This window comes from Ascaphus truei, chromosome 1 (assembly GCF_040206685.1).
Source record: "Ascaphus truei isolate aAscTru1 chromosome 1, aAscTru1.hap1, whole genome shotgun sequence".
Classification (NCBI taxonomy): Eukaryota; Metazoa; Chordata; class Amphibia; order Anura; family Ascaphidae; genus Ascaphus; species Ascaphus truei.
Window position 1 is genome coordinate 256,476,474 of NC_134483.1, and position 20,018 is coordinate 256,496,491.

Here is a 20,018-nt window from a genome sequence, read left to right on the forward strand (position 1 = left end):
AGGTACAGAAGTCAGAGATAGGGTGTGGCTTTCCTCGATGAACATCAGGCTCAAGACACCTACTCTCAAGTTGGCCCCAAGTTTTTGGGTCCATACACTGTCCTGGAGAATATTAATCCGGATGCATACCGTCTTCAACTTCCCTCTCTATGAGGATACAGTACCATCCATCTTCCATACACTGGCGACACACTTTATCGCAGTGCGGCCAGATCTGCAAGCCGGGAGATTTCCCGGCTTGCTAGTGGCCGCCCCTCGGCGTGCCGCGCGTCATAGACGCGCGGTCACGCGTCTTCGGGAGCCTGCGCCCCCTGCACGCGCGTCCAGGGCTCCCCGAGGGAGCCCTGGTGTCCCGCGATCTGCGGGACGGCGGCAGGGGGTTCCGGGGGACCCGGCGGACCCGGCAGCGGGAGGGAGAGCGCCCCGATCGGAGGGCGCTCTTCCGCTGCTTCGGCGCGCGCCCGTCACACTCGGGCGCGCGCCAGGCTACTGCTGCGGCACAGAACGGGCAAATGCTCGAATAAACTGTGCCGCAGCAGTATCACTCTGTTGAAGCCTGTGTTTCAAAGTCCACGTTTTCCAGATACCTCTTCTACTCCTGCTCCTGTTATCGTTCAAGGACAAGAAGAGTACAATGTACAATCTATTATTGCTTCCAGAATTTCGAGAGGAGTAGTACAGTATTTGGTACATTGGAAAGGTTTCTGTCCAGAAGAAAGATCTTGGATACCTCATCACCAAATACATGCTTCCAACCTCATTAAGCGGTTTTACGCAAAGTACCTTCTAAAAACATATTGCCGTCATCAAGAGGACGCTCCTCAAAGTAGGGTACTGTAAGGAATCGGGGAGCGCGTCCCCCGTGGCACACTCCCTCCTTACCTATTGTCTTGCACACGCGCGCTCCCGCAGGAGTTTTTCTGATGTCGTAGAGTCTGGCTCTGCTACCCGCTTGCGACACACATCAATGTCTCACGGCACGCACATGTGACACATGTGCACCACTCCCAAGCTGCGCGTCAACACTCGTTATGTTTCCCACCTGTCTCCTGTGTCTGTCTCCCTATCAGTGCCTCCAAGGAGGCCGCGCCTCCGCTTCTCCCCCTCTCTCATTGGTCATGCTTCCTCATATATGCTCAGCTGTGCCACTTGCACTTTGGCTGAGCATAGTTCCAGTTAGCGTTGTTCTCCCACTTCCTGGTTCCTTGTCCTGCCTTGCCTTGTCTCAGATTGATCTCCTGTGTACCGACCCAGCTTTACCTTGGACTCCGCACTTCTGGCTCACCGACCCGGCTTACCTCTGATCTTCCGCATCTCTCCAATCCTGACCACGGCTAAATGGACACTGACCATTCTACTGGCTCCAACCTCAGACCCCGGCAAGTACTTAACGATTCTACCCTCTCCAATCCTGACTCGGCTGCCTGACCATCTGCACTCCAGACGTGCTTCTGTAGCTGTGGGTGATGTTATACCCATTCCCACCTCAGTACCCGGATCCCGCCTTGCTTGTGGTGATTAGCATTACACAAGGTAACTTATCCTGAGTAGCACATTTTGTGGGATTATATCACACATTGTTTTATATTATTATCTTCACTAATAGGTATAAGACTTGTTAACACTAATTCTATTATTCTTTATTGCACTGTGTTTTGGGTTGTTATGTTGTAAGAACCAGGGACCAGATGGAAATTATTCAGAATTCTAAGGTGCTGAGCTATAAGACCTACTAGAAGTAAGCTTTATCCATGACACCTGGCGTTACAATAAAAATTGTGCACTATTACAGTAGATGGGAAAGTTACTGGTCATAAAACTGAAACTAAAATCTGCTTTCCATCAAATATAACTATATACTGTAGTAGGTCCTAATTCTAGTTAGAGATTGACACCACATATGAACATTTAGTGGATGCTTAAGTCTTGGTACAGTATCAGAATTAAAGGATTTATTTTCAGAATGCCATAGTGGAGAATTATTTCAGGGTGAAAATATGGCACCCCCACACTTTTCTCCATTCTCAATCCATGAATGTATTGGGTCAACTATTTTAATCTTGTTAACATCCGTTATCATGTGATGGGCTCTGCAAATATAGAAAATTATGTGACAATAATGTTAATATTTTATAATGTCCATGCATAACAGAAACAACACCGTACTCCAGACCCAACTAAATTGACCTTGGGCCCAGCACACCACAACTTGGACCCAGGTCCCCAAATTCAGGCCCAGCGCTTCCCACCAAGGATTGAGCTCCAGCCTAAGTTTAACTGGTGCCATTTTTCAGGGATAGCATAGCATTGTCAAGTGGGTTTATGGTTTACACTTTTGAAGCTGGTATACTGTAACTTGCACACCTGACACTGATTGTGCATAGGTATCCAAGCAAGACAAGAGAATGGAATTAATGGAGAAAAATGTACCTAATTTTAGAGAGATTGGATGATTTTGTGATGTGCATTGAATGATTTATTTGCTTCTGGATATACTATTGCAAGACTGTACCTATTTTGCTTAGGAGGCAAAAGCGAATCAGGGCACTATGGATTTGTGAAAATGAATCTATTTTATACAAGCCATAAATACGACGTTTCGACCTACATTTAGGCCTTTCTAAAGTGATAAAGTGGCATAACACAAATAAGCAAAAGTGTATCTTATATAGTTCTTAAATTCCAAAGGAGCCTTCTGTTGGTTATCACCGACCGGTGTCTTGCATCTATTCTGATTAGTTCTATCCAGTTTGTAATTCGCACGTCTAACATCATCCTGATGTCTCTATTGATTGGTCCTCTGCTTGGTGTATCTGACGTCACCATGATCCTCCATTTTCCAGCTCCAATGATTGGTCCATGCAGTATCACGTGTTTTGCGGTCTGCGCCTGACATCGCTCTCCTTCTTCTGACATCTGACTCTGTTTTCCTGCCCCAATTGTTCCACGGTCTGCATCTGACGTCATTGCGTTCCTCCGTCCAGCATCTGTGTTCCTCCATCCGGAGGACATCATTGCGTTCCTCCATCCGGAGCCTGATATCATCGCTCTATCTCCGTCGGTTGTTTATATGTAGTGTTGGCAACCAACTTTCTCTGTATCCAGCCATCACTAGGCGACAGTCTTCATGCTTTTGTATAATTTTTCTTCCTTATTAAATGCTTTAGCAGTGGTCCTGGTGTAGAATGAATCCTCTGCAGCTTCCATGGTACAGTATATAAAAGGAAGACAAAACAGAATTAGCAGAGTGTATTACCAATCCTTATTGTGCACCCAATCCCCAGCATGTGATTAGAGAAAAATCAGTGAAAAATTACACTTAAAGTCATTTTTTTCCTCTCAGTCTGATATTCATTAGTATTTTAAAGATTTGTAAATACTTTTCTCTTAGATCTAGTCTCAGATTCCCACTCACCTTATGCACTAGATCAGTAAGGTAACAGCAGCCGCAGTAGTAATATATCTGTGGGTAAATTGTAAAATATCTTTTTGTGTTTATATTCTTGTAAGACAAGTTTTCCCTTGTCTCAGAAGCACCAGTAATTGAATCAATTTATTCATTTTTATGGTCTGCAGCATTTACCCTTATTTTCCCTATTTTGCATAACACACGGGGGTAACTGAATCACGGAGGCAGAGACACACCTGCATGTCTGTGACTGGGGATCAACAAGCAGACATTCCTCTGTCTATAATATCCAGGGAAATCTTGGAAATAAATGCTGCTGCAGGGAAAAACTCATTGTTTTTCCCAGTTGATATTCCAGCACCATTTGACTTTTGATCTTTATGATGAGTGGGACATAAAAGAGGACTTTGATGGTTCATGTGGTAAAAAGGGTTTTGAAGAGTGCTATTTTAGTTTAACTTGGGAAGCAGATTAAATACATTACACTCAAATTTAAAAACATGAAATACATAATTAATGGACTATTAAGGAGTCTGATGACTGTGGGCTATAGTAATCAGTGACTAAAACCGATGAAAACTTGACAGTTTTAAGAACTACAGTTTATTGGAGTTTAAAAGGGAGTTCAAAAGTAGTGAACAAGTGGACAACACCTAATGGTCCTAATTGCTGAATTTGATCTACGCTGGAAAGGAGGATATTATCTTTCACAGACTGCACATCTCAGCACTTTACTATTGCTGTGATGTCGCCTTTACTATTTATATTTGCTATGGCCTCACTTCTCTTCAAATTATGCACTTCTTTCTACCAGCCTCATTATGGGCCTCATGCAGTAAAGTCCGATAGAAAAAATCGCCACGATTTTTAAGTCGGAATTTTTTAAAGCATTGCTATCGCGGTATGCAGAAAGCCCTGAATACCAGTGATAGCAACATTTGCAAACATAACGAGTAGCCGGCGCTGAGATGATAGGCCCTCTGAAAGGGCTTACTTGGCGAGTTGATTCTGCTGCAGAGAGAGAGAGCCGCCTCTCTCTGTGCAAATCTCGGCCAAAATAAATTTTTAAAAATGTATATTGTATTACTAATGTAGAAGAGCAGGGGTCTCCGGAGTAGAACCGCGTTGTTTTCAGGTCCAGGGACCCCCTGCTTCCAGAGATACAGGCCCCATTATGGGGTGCCGGTATCTCCTATGCATTGAAATGTCCCAGTCACGTGACGCAGGACTTTTCCATGCATAGGAGATACCGGCACCCCATAACGGGGCCTGTATCTTGGGAATATACAAAACACAACCCACCTCATGTGCCCCCACATAAACCCATTGATTATTTATTTGAACACACGGTTGATAACATAGGCTATGGAGCTCCCCTGGTGGCCCCACGGCGTCCGGGTGTCCTTGGGTGGTCCCCGTGTGCCCCCGCTCACCTGCGGTACCTTTCGTGTGGTAAAAAAAAATAAAGATGGCCTCCATTTCAATAAGTACACCTCCCCCCGCCCCTAACAAATACAGTACAGTAATGTGCAAACAAACTATTTTCCGGATATGGATAATAGATCATTTGCCCATTATTAAACAAAACATTAGCCAGGCAGCATAAATGAAGTAAATAAAACCGTTATACTTACCCCTCTATTATGAAGGGCGTTCATCAGCATACTGCAGGGCCACGTCCTCCGTTGCCAGAAAGAATACATAAAAATGCAATCTAATTGGTCCCTAACCCTTTAATCACCGTAACAGTTAATAACCGCTATAGTAATTAAGGGGTTAACCCACCCTCCCACGCTACCCACCCGGGAGGCCTAACCACCCATCCCGGACCCACTATACACACCCTGTGTAAGGAATCGGGGAGCGCCCTCCTTACCTGCAACCTCAGGAACCTCAGCAGACATCAACACGCACGCGCACAGAGAGATACTCATGACCTCATGGGGACTGGCCCGCCTCCCTTTCACATCATGTGAAGGTGCCGCGTGGCGTGCACAGGTGACATGTGTGCACCGCTTCCTAGCTACGTGTCAACATCCACTATCACTTAATCACTCCCACCTGTCTCCTGCACCGCTCCCTAGCTGCATGTCAACATTCTCTAATCACCTAATCACTCCCACCTGTCTCCTGCACCACTCCACCTATCCTGCACCTCTGCTCCTCCCCTCTGCCTATTGGATCCCTTCCCTCATATATGCTCAGCTGTGTCACTGGCACTTTGGCTGAGCATAGTTCTTTGTAGCCTTGCTTTACCCACATTCCTTGCCTTGCCCTGCCCTGTGTTCCCTTGCCTTGCTTTCAGATTGATCCCCTGTGTACCGACCCAGCTTAACCCTTGGACTCCACACCTCTGGCTCCCTGACCCCGGGTTACCTTTGACCTTCCGCATCTCTCCTACCCTGACCACGACACTCAGACTTCTACTATCCTACTGTCTTTACCCCTGGACCATGGCAATCAGGCTCCTACTATCCCACTGGCTCCAACTCCTTACCTTGGAAAGAATCAGGACTGTTCTTACATCTCTAACCCTGATCCAGATACCTTGACCATCCACTCTCCAAACGTGCCCTCATTGCTGTGGGTGGTGTTTATACTATTCCCACCTCAGTACCGGGGACCCGCCTGGTTCGTGGTGAGCACAAGCATTACACCCTGTACACATTTAGTGGCATAGTAGTACATCATACCCATATAATATGGGCATAAGCTACTACAGCAGTCAATGGCCGCCCTAATACAAAAGCATGAATGTCAATACAATACACAATAATCCAACATATACAGATGCAGCGGTCATTATTTTAAGAAATTACGGCGCCGCTTTCATGTGCACTGCTGTACTCCACGCGACATGAACGTGGCCAATCGCCCCAGGCACACATGTTTATCGCGGTTGCTTTGTTTGAATTTCATGCACTGTGTGCAATTAAATGCAATTAAATGAATGAATTGTAATGTGTACAGTACTGTACTACTGTGCTACTGTGTCAATTTCAGGTGTTTAAAAACCGCAACACTAAAATGATATTTGATGCACTCGCCTACACTCGCGTCTTAATGCGGTACGGTTGGAAGCAATCCCGCTCCATGACATGGGTATTCCGAGGTATACACCGTGTGATTTGTTAAAATAATGGCCGCGGCATCTGTACAACAAGCACCTAAACCCCAAAAATTAAAAGCACTAGCCAACCAATCAATTACCTAAATAAAACCACTAGCCAATCAATTACAGAACTAAAACCACTAGGCATTCAATTAAATCATTAAAACCCCTTGGCAATCAATTACATAAATCATACCACTAGCCAAACAATACATTTAACACCTAAAAGCAGTAAGCAACACAACAATTAATTAATAAAACCACTAGGCAACACATCAATTAAAACCAGTAGCCAATAAAATACATCATTTAATAAAAACGCTGACCAATCTGTCCCCAAAAATATACACAAGCCATCACAATTCAAAATAATGTGATCTAAACAATACACAGAAATAGAGAATATAACAGTCAATAGAAGAAATGCATTTGGCCAAAAATGCATTGGCTACCACTGTATTCATCTGTACACTAAACAAGCACAGATTATTACATTAGCAGTCAATAATTAATGAAAAACATAAAAAATAAATTCCAATTAAACAAACTGTAAAAATAAAAGTACATACTGTACATTCAATATTTATCTTACATTTAGAAGCGTTGGCCCTCTGAATCCGGGGGAATCAGCAAGCTCTCGTATCATGATGTCATGAAACTCAATCCAACGCCATCCACCATGAAGATCCGGAACAGGTAATCAAAGTCTTCTTTCTTTAATCTTCTCTCATCTTCTTTCTTCATCTGTGACTTCTTTATTTTCTTTATCTTCTGTCTTTATCTTCTGTCTTCACCTGTTAATCCAATAACCCCATGTTTAATCCACGATGTTGGATTTTGTGACGTCATGTTAATGGGAAATGAAGCACAGCCATTCTGATTGGCTGGCTTCAGTCCCTTAACATGACGTCACATTAAAAAAAAAAAGACAAATGGTTTTCACAGCCAATCAGATGGCGTGTGAACCATTTGCCACCAAAATGTGATGTCACGGGCCATATTTAAGGCCATCGTGAATTTAACATGGGGTTTTTGGATTAACAGATGAAGACAGAAGATACAGACAGAAGATAAAGAAAAGAAAGAAATAATCACAGATGAAGAAAGAAGAAGATGAGAGAAGATTAAAGAAAGAAGAATTTTGTTACCTGTTATGGATCTTCACGGTGTATGGCGTTAAATTGCGTTTCATGATATCATGGTACGAGAGCTTGCTGATTCCCCAGGATTCGGAGGGCCAACGCACTTTTATTTTTTACAGGTTTTTTGATTGGACTTTTTTTTTAATGTTTTTCATTGCCCATTGATTGCTAATGTATTAATCTCTAGCTGTTTATAGTACAGGTGAATACAGTGGGAGCCAATGCATTTTTTGGCAATTGCATTTCTTCTATTGACTGTTATTTTCTGTCTTTTTATTGTTTAGACTAAATTGATTTGAATTGTCATGGCTTGTTTTTTTCTTTTTACAGATTGGTTAGCGATTTTATTTAATGATGTATTTTGGTGGCTACTCGTTTTAATTAATGTGTTGTCTAGTGGTTGTATGAATTAATTGTTGTGTTGGTTACTGCTTTTAGGTATTAAATGTATTTTTTGGCTAGTAGTATGATTTATGTTATTGATTGCATAGTGGTTGTAATTATTTTATTGAATGCCTAGTGGTTTTATTTATTAATTGATCGTTTGGCTAGTGCTTTTAATTTTTTATTTTTGGGGTTTAGGTGCTTGTTGTATATGTTGGATTATTGTGTATTTTGGACATTAATGCTGTTGTATTAGGTTGATCATTGACTGCTATAGTAGCTTATCATGCCCATTTTATATGGGTATGATGTACTACTATGGCACTCAATGGGTATAGGGTGGGTATAGTGGGTCCGGGGTGGGTGGTTAGGCCTCCTGAGTGGGTAGGGTGGGTTAACCTCTTAATTACTATAGCAATTATTAACTGCAAAAGTGATTAAGGGGTTAGGGGTCATTAGATTATATTTTTATGTATTCTTTCTGGCAACAGAGGACATGGCCCTGCAGTATGCTGACGATGATGCCCTTCATAATGGCAAAGGTAAGTAGAACGGTTTTATTTACTTTATTTATGCTGCCTGGCTAATGTTTTGATTAATAATGAGCAAATCATATATTATCCATATCTGGATAATAGTTAGTTTGCACATTAATAAACTGTATGTGTTTGGGGGGGGGGTATATATTTTGAAATGGGGGCCATCTTTATTTATTTTTACCGCAGGCCAGTGAGGTCCCACGGGGACCCCCCGAGGGCCCCCAGACACACATGGGGACCCCCACTGGACTCTTGTATCAATCCTACGTGGGTGGGTTGTGTATTGGTATTGATTACATATTTTAATGGTTATTTGTGGCCTAGGAGGTGGGTAGTAAGGCTGTTGTGTGTATTTTTGTTTATTGTGGGTAGCGGGGGTGGGTGAAGGGGGTAATAGCCCCAAGGATGGGTGTCTAGGCCTACCGGATTGGTAGCGGGAGGGGTTAACCCCTTCATTACCTTAGCGGTATTAACCGCTATGGTAATGAAGGGGTTAAGTCCACCCGCAAACCTACCGTAAGGCCTAAACACACAGCAAGGGCCAAATAACACCTTCACCCACCACCGCTACCCACAATAAGTATGGCACTGGCGTTTAACCCGTTCAGTGCCTTAGCGGTTAGCTGGAAATGTAATGAAGTTGCCTGTAAATTCATTTTTATTGCATGGGATTAATGCTGGTGGTGATATTAATAGATATCAGCTCTGGAGTCTTGGCATTAATCCGATGCAGGAAAAGTGCCGTCTCGCCTCTTATCGGCAGCTTTCACCAACTTCTTTCCAACTTTTTCTGGCAGGACGATTTGGAGAGGAAATGTCAATTCTACAGCGGTGATCAGCCTCGATAACCTGATCGGGGCTACAAGAATTGAGCGAGTTTGATAAACTGGCGATAAGTGGTGATAAGTGTCTTGTCGCCGCATGTCTAGCAATTTTTTTTTCTCTGCAAAAAAACCTGGCGATTTTTGCTCTTATTGCCGGCTTATCAGGGTTTACTGAATCTCTGTAGGCTTTATTGGTGATAGGCGAAAGTGGCTTATCCCTGCTTACTGCATGAGGCCCTCCAGCTGTGTCCACCTTTATCCTAATGCGGCCATAGCGGCGCAACCCTGATAACCGCTGGCAGATTCCGTATATATTTTTTCCCCCCGGAATATTAGCATATTATTAGCGCCATCTGCAATACTGCAATACCGTCTAAAAACTCAGGTGGGCATTCGCGAGCTGTTGTCTTCAAAGTCTAATACTTTAGCAGTTCAAACTACGTCAGTACACAGTCTGCGTGTGCGCGGCAATAATTGTAAATTTGCATATTTATACATGCATGTAAATTGCTGTATGTCTCATTTGAACATTGTTGAAACGCATAGGCGTGTACTGTAACATTATCACATTTCGGCGTATACAGCGCTCTCCCCTCGCTCGCCCCCACACACACACACAGGCTAATGTACTGCACTGACCGCAGGGTATTTCAACTTCTGATCTACAGTACACCTCTCCCACACCATTCCTTTGAATGCATGGCTTTCTGTCTTCAATCACATTCCTGTCATCACATTCCTGCGAGCAGAGACTGGTTTTATTTATTCTTCTGTGTTGATTATTAATGATCATTTTTTTCTCGACATTTTTTATTTTTATTTTCTCAACATGTGCCTGCCTAAACCATCTTGATATTACGATATTCAATCGGTGCTGTAGCTTGTGTGATTTTTATGTATTTGGGGGTGTGGGGATCAAATTATTATGATGACCTGTCTGCCTGCGTGTAATCCTCTTTGGGAAGGGAGCTAGCTGATGATTACTGCGCATGCGCCTATAACTTCACCACTGCTTGCTTGCGAAGTTCAAGAGTGACCAAAAAAAAAACGAGATACTCTGACGCGTTTCGTTCAGAAGTGGACTTTATCAAAGTGTGATAAAGTCCACTTCTGGACGAAACGAGTCAGAGTATCTCTTTTGCTGATGTTCACTTTTTGAGTCAATAAAGTTTTTTACTTTTTCAATGCGTCTGGCTGTTTGGAGGAACTGTGACCGCTGAGTCACTCGTTTTTTCTTTCCCTTGACATCAATAAACACATCAACCGCGGGTGACGCCGGCATGAATGCAACATGAATGTGGCATGAACGCGGTGAAGTGCGTGGCATTCGGAAAAAATCCCCCCAAAAAATCGGAGATATCGGAGAATAAAAGGGGCCACGGCTGTATGTCTTTAACTCTATTCATATATTTCCATCTCTCCTGCCTTCGCCACTTCTCAGTTCACATGAACTCCTTTCTTGGATTTTGGAGAAGGTCCGGCGCTACTGCAAGCGGCAAAGATCCAGGCCTGGACCTTCTCCAAAATCTACTCTACAACTCTCACGGTCGCACGCAGGAGCAGCGGAGATAAGAAGAGAGCAGGACCCAGGTCAGAGAGCATCTAGAGGTAAGGAATTTCCCCCCCAGCCCGATCCAGCTTAGTGGTCTACATTTGCCCCTCTCACTCTGCTCACAAGTGGCTTATACTGACACCAACGGGTGCTGTGGCTGTACACCGGAGCGCAGCACAGTTTCATTGTTCATTTGAACTCCTTTCTTACCTGCGTCATCTGACACTACAAAGCTATACCCACTACACTAAAACACACCCCTACAAATCCTCCTCACGTATTTTCTTTCTATCCATGCCTCTCCTATTTACTTCTGGGGATATCTCTCCCAATCCTGGTCCCTGCCTTATTCCTACATGCTCTCATCTTCTTTCTCTCTCACTCTCTACTACTATTGGCTAATACTGAGACCAGGCTCACTCAGTCTGACTCTGCTCTGGAAGCTGCCCTCTCTTTCTCCCACACTCCACACCTGGATGGCAGGGGTTGAGGCGTGATGCTCCTCCTCTCCTCTCTCTGCCATTACCATACCCTTCTTATTCCTCCCTCTCTTGCTTTTCCCTCCATTGAGGCTAACACAGTCAAGATCTTCTATCCTCTCCCAGTCCATATGCCGGTCATCTATTGCCCACCTACCTCTACTTATCCCCTTCTGCCTTTCTCTCCCACTTTGAATCCTGGCTCTCTTTCTTTCTCTTCTCAGACTCCCCTGTTCTTCTCCTTGGGGATGCCAACTGTCCCATTGATGACCACTATATACCACAGTGGACCATTGTAAATTGCACATGGGACTGAAGAAGTTACAATAATGTATATCTTTAGGCTTTTCATAATAAAAAATACAAGCACATTGTCTGGTCTTGTTTTATTGTCCTGAGAGTCCTGAGAGTCCCGACATGTGTGCACAACTGCAGTCCGTGTTCCAAAAACCCGAAAGAACGTATGCTTATTTAATATGGGCCACGATTAATGCAACAGATGATAAGATGGCCACAGTTGGTCAAATGTATCAGTATTTTATCGAAAACTATGACTTTTACAAATTTTCACCATATGCTCATGTGTGGAAGCGTGCAATAAGGAAAATGTTATGTATCGATCCATGTTTTTTTCGTATTGATCCCGATGTTATTGGAGGGTATTGGTGTGTATCGCTGGATTTTTCCTTTATCTATGATCATGGAGACTTCAAAAGGCGAAAGGTAATGTTGAAACCAACTAAGAAACATCAGTCGCAGGCAAGCAATGCGCCAGCACCAGCACCGGCTTCCAATAACGGTCCGACCGTCAGTGAAACAAAGAGACAGGGGGTGCCCAATGCTACATCCCATTGACAAAACATATATGATGAAAAGTATAAAGTAAAATACTTCAATAATAATAATAATATTAAATACTTGGTTATTTAGTTAACCCTTTAGCCAAAGCGTCATAAGCCTGCATACCAACGTCAAGGTGTAACCAAATTAATGCAGGTCCTACACAACACTACACTCTGAACCCTTCCTTTTACCTCTGTAAGAGGGGAAGAACCATTATAGGTCTTGTTCCTGCAGCAAATGAAAAGGAAGGGTTCATAGAGTTAAAAGGAAGGGTTCACAGTGTAGTGTAGGACCTGCATTAATTTGTTGTGTGTTAATCAATGTCTGACTGGTAGCAGTCAATTGGAGGCTGTGGCGCCTACCCCCAGAGCACACTCCTCCTCCTCCCACTCAGAAGCGTGTGTGCAGAGCTCCCAAACATTTGGTGTGGAATCAGGTTTATTCTTTTCTAAATTTATTTGACTTGTTATATTTTGATGTGGGAACTGTGGGGGAGCATACTGTGTGTTTTGTAGAGGGTTTTGGGTTTATTTTGGCTTTTAAAAACCGTTTTTGTTTTTCACCCAGGGGCTGCAGTGATTCAACCCAGCATAGCTGAACTTTGGCTGGGCTGGTAACTGTAGCTTCAACCCCTCTCGCCTCCCCCACCACTGGTTGTTTGTTTTTTTTCTTATTCACTTCTATTTAAGCTTGATTTGTTTTTCATTTGGATTTGGGAGCTCTGTGGGTTTTAAAGCTTGTAATATTGTGGTGCAGCTTCTTGCTAGGGAGAGAGTAATTAATAAGGGAGGGAAAGGAAAAACTGCAGCGTTTTAAAGACTGATTATTTCCTTCCCTTTGCAGAGAGGTAGTTAATTTGTTCTTAAAGGGACAGCTCCTCTCTGCACCTCTCACCCTAAACACTACCTCCTCCCCTGACCTAGAGGCTTTTTATTATCATGCCTAAGGGGAAGAGGCATAGTACGGCAACGGGGCCCACACCCGGACACCGGACCTCAAAACCTAAGGTCCCTAAGAGTACCAATTATAGCCACAGCCCTAAGCCTGGTACATCCAGTGCTCTGGCTGCACCTCCCCCTGCTCCTGCTGGTAACATAACCCCTGCAACCCCAGCTCCATCATGGGCGCAGGTGGCAGCTGCAGGCATTGGCCCCGGCAACAACAATGCTGGGGCCACACCCTGTCTGAGCAGGAAGCTTGGGGTGAGGTGCCCAATGTCACCTGGCCTGAGCATGGAGACTTATGTTAAGGCTGTGGCGGATGTAGTGGGTCCCTCTGCTGTGGTGGCAGCCAGCAAGATGTATGGGAGGGACATTTTCTTCCTCCGTACGCTGGCTGCCACCCACACCCTGGTGCAGAGGGGCATTGTTGTAGGGGGGACCTACATCCCCATTGAACCCATGGAAGGGTTAGGCACTAGGATCATCCTATCCAATGTGCCACCCTTCCTCCCAGACAACCTCATACGCCCACACCTGCAAGCCCTGGGAGATATTAAGTCTCCTATAACAAAAATACCACTGGGCTGAAGGGATAGGCCGCTGAGGCATGTGCTCTCCTTCAGGCGGCAGGTACAACTGCTGCTGCCGGGGAGCACAGAGTCTGTGGAGGGGTCTTTTGGGGTGCCCTACGAGGGCATAATGTACACGGTGTACTATGGCACGGAGGGGGTTAGGTGCTATTTGTGCAAGGAGCTGGAGCACACTCGTAGGAGTTGCCCCAAAGGGAACAGAAGAACCATCCCAGCTCCTGCACCTGCCCCTCCCTCTACCAAGACACCCTGTACCGCTGTGTCCACCACAGCGGGGCCCTCGAGGGCCCAGGTCCCCCCTGCGACCATAGGAGATGTCGCTGCCCCATCTCAGAGAGTGACATCTGCACCTCTCCCCAAAAAGCAGAGGGAGAAGAAAAAGGTCACCCTGATACAGCCACCCTCTGTTGTCACTGTCCCCCCCCCCAAGAACACCCTACCCCCAATGTAAGCACCGTACAGGGTGCGGGGGAGCGGGAGGGAGCTCCTGCTGAGGAGGCAGCGGCACCTTCTCCTGGGGAATCAATCCCCAGGAAGAAGAAATGTAAAACCAACAAGAGGGTGATTGAGGAGGTCGAGGAGGGTGAACCGTATTACGTTCACCCTCTGAAGTCTCCGAAGCGGAACACAACATCAGTTCCGCACAGGGTGGTCTCGTCCGGCCCACTGGTTAAGATCAGCCAGTGTGAGCCGGATCCCACGAACACACAGCTCCCCCCCCTCGAAAGTCTGGAGGGAATGCGAGGGGAAGGGGAGGTATCCAGCGTCTCTGGGGTGGAAGGCCAAAGTGCTCAACAGCATGAAGCCTTGCCCCTGGATATAGATGTTGGGGAGCCTTCCAACACCCCTCTCAGTTGGAGGGTATTCCCCGGGGACTTGTGTTTTGGTGAATCTGCCACACCGGACGCAGCTGTCTTCGGGGACTCGGGGGTCGGCCGGGATCCCCCTACGGCTGTGCTGCCTTCGGGTGGCACACCTGGGGCTAAGCCCCGGCTTGTGTCACCGGAGGGGGGGATATGCTAGGGCTGACCCCCATGGATGACTCCAGGAGTGGGATTAAGGAGGTGGTTGGGGGCTTGAGGGATGGAGCGGGGGAGGCGGGTATGGGTGGGGGTGTTTTGGCGAGCACGCCAGATTATATCTGGGAGATGTCTGATGTGGGCCCTCTTTGTGGGGAGTCTTGGTTAGGCTCTTGCTGGAGGTGTCTGCTGGGCTGGACCCTCCCTATGGGGTGCTTGCTGAAGAGTACCCTCCCGCGGTTGCTACAGGCTCCTGTGGCATCTCGTTTATCCACGTGGTGGAAGAAGAGACTAGGAGGGCACTGTGTGCCTCTGTTGCCCCCGAGGTCACTCGGGGGACCGCTGCCTCTGCCATGCCGCCACCAGCTGCCCTTGAACATCCTGCCCCGGGGTTAAATATAAAGGGAATAGTGGACCCCCTCATGAAAACACAGAGGAGGGGACCCACTCTAGGGCTTAGAAAGGCCCCCACAGGGAGGGGCAGGGGTTTTGAGTTTTTCAACCAAGAGGAGCTCGGGGAGATGGAACTCAGTGAGGAGTCCTCTGGCACCATGGAGTCGGTGGACTCCTTGACCTCCCTTATCCCTGCCCAGGAGCTAGATGAGTTCCTGGAAGATACCCTTTACAAGTCGGGAAGCACAAAGGTGCGGTTGGGCCTCGAGAGGTGTAAGGATGCCTCGTTCATTCTCCACTCTCTCATAGTATATATCAAAGCCAACCGCAAGGCCAAAATCTCCGGGTCCAATGACCATGTTCATGCCCGGAAGTTTATTCACTTGTTGTGAGAACACATAAAGGCTTCTTGGGGTTCAGCACCCTGAGCGCCTGTGGGAAGCACAAGGAAAACTCCTGACTACCAATGGCTTTGAGCATCGGTACACTTAACGTAAATGGCTGTAGGGACGGGTTTCGCAGGTTCCAGGTACTCTCCTTTTTACAGAAGGGAGGGTACTCTGTGAGATTCCTGCAGGAAACTCAAACCACTACAGAGGCTGAAGCCAGCTGGCATCTGGAGTGGCGAGGCAGGGTCTTCTTCAGCCACCTCACTTCATCATCTAGTGGGGTGGTGACTCTGTGTTCTCTGAGTCCTTTCAACCAGAGCTGCTGCTTGCTAAAACTGTTGTTCCAGGCTGCCTGTTGCATCTCAGGGTCCGGCACGAGGACTACACGTTTAATTTCTTGAATGTGTATGCTCCTGCCACCGGACCCCTGAGAAGGCAGTTCTTCGTCAGAATGTCTGAATACCTGGAGACTGTCGACGCGGATGAATACGTGGTGCTCGGGGGTGATTTCAACTGCCTCGAGGCTCTGGATCGGAATGGTCCGGAGTCACACCCGTACGCTTCGTCGGCCCTGCGGGAGATCATCACCCGCAACTCCTTGGTAGACGTCTGGTGAGAACAACATCCCGGGGAATCCACTGAATTCACCCATGTTAGGGTGTTTATGGGTGAACGGATGTCCTGGTCCCGGATCGACAGGCTGTATATATCCAGCCACAGCCTGTCGCGAGCCCAGTCCAGTGTCATTAGGCTGGCGCTGTTTTCGGACCACAATCGTGCGTCTGTGACGGTGGCGCTACTACCAGCAGTGCCCTCGGCCGCCTATTGGCACTTCAACAAAACGTTGTTGGAGGACAAGGGGTTCGCGACGTCGGTCCGGGACTTTTGGATGGCCTGGAGAGGTTGCAGGTCAGACTTTGCCACGTTAAAGCAGTGGTGGGACGTGGGCAAGGTTCGTCTGCGCCTCAATTGTCAGGAGCACGCCAAAGGTGCCAGCAGGCGGCGCGATGCTGAGAGGCCCTTAGGGAGGAGGTGCTCGATCTTGACGAGCGGCTGTCTGTGGCAGGGGACCAATACCTGCAGAGTGCGTACGTAGAGAGAAAGTGCGCTCTCCAGGACTCGGAAGATCGGAGAGCTCGGGGGCGTACGTGCGATCCCGCATCCACTTCCTTTGGCAGATGAGTCGCGGGTCGCGCCTCTTCTATGCGCTGGAGAAAAAGAGGGGAAACCGTAAACATGTCACCTGCTTGTTAGCAGAGGACTGTACCCCTCTGATGGACCCGGAGAGCATCCGGGACAGAACCCGGAGGTTCTACGTAGATCTTTTCTCTCCTGAGTCCATCCAGCCAAACGCATGCAGTGTCTTATGGGAGGGGCTTCCCACGGTCAGTGAGGGTTGAAGGGAGCGGCTTGAGTTACCATTGACTCTGGCCGAGCTCTCTAATGCCCTCAGTCTCATGTCCCGCGGAAAAGCGCAGGGGCTAGACGGGCTGACTGTGGAGTTCTTCCGTTTTTTCTGGGAGATGCTGGGACCTGATTTCACTGAGGTCCTGGCCGAAGCCCTGGAGACCGGTGAGATGCCCCTTTCGTGTCAGCGGGCAGTACTGTCTCTGCTGCCGAAGAAGGGGGATCTCCGCCAGATCTCTAACTGGCGACCGGTCTCACTGCTCAGAACGGACTATAAGATCGTAGCCAAAGCGCTGTCGCTAAGGCTCAAGTCCGTGCTGGCAGAGGTGATTCACCCCGGGCCGGAGCATTCACGACAACATTTTTCTGGTCCGGGACCTGCTACACCATGCGCAGAGGACTGGTCTGTCACTCGCCTTCCTGTCCTTAGATCAGGGGAATGCGTTTGACAGGGGGGATCACCGTTAACTCATGCAGACCCTGCAGGCGTTTGGCTTTGGCCCACAATTTGTGGGCTTTCTCCAGATGCTGTACGCCTCTGCAGAGTGTCTGGTGAAGTTTCATTGGTCCCTGACGGCACCTTTCGCATTTGGTCGGGGAGTACGTCAAGGGTGTCCCCTGTCCGGGCAACTGTACGTGCTGGCCATCGAGCCCTTCCTCTGCCTACTGAGGAGGAGGCTCACCGGGCTGGTGCTGCGGGAGCCCGACACGCGGGTAGTCCTGTCGGCCTATGTCGATGAAGTGCTCCCCGTGGCCCAGGACCTAGTTGATCTGGAGCGGGCACAAGCGTGCCAAGTGGTCTACACCACAGCCTCTTCTGCTCGGATCAACTGGTCCATGTGCTCCGGCCTTTTGGTGGGTCCCTTACAGGTGGACTCCTTGCCCCCCACGTTTCGTAATGTCTCATGGGGGAGCGATACTCTCAAGTATTTGGGAGTCTACCTGTCTGCTGCAGAGAACCCGGCCCCAGAAAACTTCAGTGATCTTGAAGAACGAGTTATCGCTCGTCTGGGGTCGTGGGTGTATCTGTCGAAAATGCTTTCCTCAGGGGAAGGACCTTGGTTTAATTTTTATATCTGTTTGGCTGGTTTTTCTTTGTTCTACTTGGCAACAAGTAGAATTGCTGTTCAAAGCCGGCCAATCAGTCAAACCAGATCAAAATAGACCTCCTTCACCTTTTTAACTTGGGAGGTCATTTCATTTGCTGCAGGAACAAGACCTATAATGGTTCTTCCCCTCTTACAGAGGTAAAAGGAAGAGTTCACAGTGTAGTGTAGGACCTGAATTAATTTGGTTATACCTTGACGTTGGTAATCAGGCTTATGACGCTTTGGCCAAAGGGTTAACTAAATAACCAAGTATTTAATATTATTATTATTATTATTGAAGTATTTTACTTTATACTTTTCATCATATATGTTTTGTCAATGGGATGTAGCATTGGGCACCCCCTGTCTCTTGTTGTATACTATTGCCACGCTCAGTAGCTCTCTGGTTGACATAAATATATATTCATCATGTGGTGGGTGTGGGAGTTTGAGCTATCTGGGAATGTGTGTTAATCGACCGTCAGGGAAAACCTGGTGACCGACAACCCTTGCTGTCTGTCCCCGCCCGAATACCTGCAGCCTGAGCCAGGTTTTGCGTACAGATTCCAGCAAGCTTGCATATACCTAAGCGATTTCCAGCCTCATCAGCTGACTACAGGTGTAGTAGTCCCGCTGTCACCTGTCAACTACGTGTATAATCAAGAATACGGGACTGGCAGTGGCTCCGCGCCAGCTGATTGGCAAAGTCTATGGTGAGTAATGTTGCCGTATTTTATTCTGTTTTTGAAATATCAATATCAATGCATAGTCAAGCGATTCTCCTGTAAGCAATATCATTGGCTGAGCAGCTTCTACAGTAGATATAGGCATACCCCGGTTTAAGGACACTCACTTTAAGTACACTCGCGAGTAAGGACATATCGCCCAATAGGCAAACGGCAGCTCACGCATGCGTCTGTCAGCACACCCTGAACAGCAATACCGGCTCCCTACCTGTACCGAAGCTGTGCGCAAGCGGGGAGACTATAGAGCCTGTTACTAATGCGTTATTTACATAAGTTATGTAAGTGTATGGCGATTGGAGTACAGTACATGCATCGATAAGTGGAAAAAAGGTAGTGCTTCACTTTAAGTATATTTTCGCTTTACATACATGCTCTGGTCCCATTGCGTACGTTAATGCGGGGTATGCCTGTACTGAACAATTGGTGTCAAGGTAGGCGCATGTGCATTGGAACCTTCTTGAAACGCATATGCGTGTCATCACATCGACAGTAGGCGCATGCGCATGTGAAAAGGAGACGCCCCCTAAAAAAATTATTGGTGGGACTGACTGTGGGAACTTCTTTAGGGGACTTACTGACCATTACAGTGAAACTTTTACTTTTGTTTTTCCTCAGAAAAGAAAAGTTTGTCATCTCATGCGGATAACGGCAAATGGAGGGATTTCGATGGATAATATTGTTTTTTGCTACAATGCCTGCACATTGCTGAATCTGATTAAAAAAAACATGTACTGGAGTCTACAGTTTAGTGGCCGTTGTTATTGATTAGGATAGAATACTGTAACTGAGAGCTTCATAGAAAACCTGAAACAGTATGCTTTTGTTTTCAGACCGTATACAATACTTTTTAATATATACTGTACTGTATAATAAACCCAAAAAATGAAAAGTATGCATTTATTCTACATGTATTCCAGTACATATGTGTATTCTATACCCGTACAGCATGTATTGTTTTAATACTCTTGTGATGCACTGTACAGTGCTGAACATGCCTAGAGTATACAGTACAGTATGCCTGGACAGTATTGTACAGTATGTTCTAGAAACACTGTATTTTGTTACAGTATAAAAGGAGAGAATAGAACAATTTAAAACAAATCAACATTTTCTTTTATTGGTGGAGTAAGTACAAAATCATTTATTTACAAATACATTTTA